Source organism: Euprymna scolopes, chromosome 46 (assembly GCF_053919585.1).
Source record: "Euprymna scolopes isolate OS-2025 chromosome 46, ASM5391958v1, whole genome shotgun sequence".
NCBI classification, from domain to species: Eukaryota; Metazoa; Mollusca; class Cephalopoda; order Sepiida; family Sepiolidae; genus Euprymna; species Euprymna scolopes.
In genome coordinates, this window is record NC_136527.1 from 147387877 (window position 1) to 147388918 (window position 1042).

The window sequence follows — 1042 nt, forward strand, 5'->3', positions numbered from 1 at the left end:
AAAACCTTCAAGTAATGGATCGAGCCATGCTAAGAGAATTGGGAATCACAACAATGGGAGAAACTCTGTTTATCCTTCGACAAGCCAAGGAGCCCGCTACCCAGACCACCTATGCTAAGGCACCAGCTGCCAGGCCTCCCCAACTTCATCTCGAAATGACCCCTCAACAATTCAGAAAATTTCGGATTGACTGGGAAGTATTTACCAGAATAACGGACATGCCAACTTCTCAGGCCAATACCCAGTTATACAGTTGCGCTGATGAATCCGTTCAAAACACAATCCAACATGGCGCTACGAACAGGATGCGAACCTGTGCGGGCATTACCCATTGGATTTCGAATCCAATGCCTTAATCACTCGGCCATCGCAGCTAGTCAACCAAGGGAGCCTATCATTCTAACACGATCCCCAGAGTGGCCATTCCAACAAATCGTCATGGATATTTTTTATATTGGAGATCACACATACCTTGCCTGCGCAGATAGGCTAACTGGTTGGCTAATTTTATACCGCCTAGAATCAGGTCACACTACTACAACCAAATTGATGTCCATATGCCGACAACTGTTCCAAACATATGGTGCCCCAGAAGAACTCAGCACCGATGGCGGCCCACCTTTCACCTCCAGCACGTTCCAAGAATTTCTGAAAACATGGTGTGTTAGGCACAGATTATCTTCTGTTGCGTATCCCCAATCCAATGGCAGGGCAGAGCTCGCAGTAAAAACTGCAAAGAGGATTGTGAAAGGAAACACAGGCCCCCACGGTTCCTTGGACAATGACAGTGTTGCCCGGGCCATCTTGCAGTATCGGAATACCCCAATCCAAAGCATTGGCCTATCACCGACCCAATTATTACTTCACCGTCGACTACGTGACTCCATCCCATCACAGCCAATCCTCTACAAGCCTCATCCTGAATGGGTGTCAGCGGCACAACATCGCGAGGAAATGCTCCACCACCGCAATGCAAAAATAGTAGAAAGATACAATAAATATACCCACAACCTTCCACTATTACAAGCTGGTGACACTGTAG

The 1042-nt window shown here is 47.5% G+C and overlaps 1 non-coding gene across 1 annotated transcript; it reads right to left on the bottom strand.

The window, feature by feature from the left end:
* Window positions 1–292: 292 nt before the first annotated feature.
* On the bottom strand, window positions 293–374 carry Trnas-cga (transfer RNA serine (anticodon CGA)). The gene has a single exon. It is a non-coding gene; the product is annotated as a tRNA-Ser (tRNA).
* Window positions 375–1042: the final 668 nt, after the last annotated feature.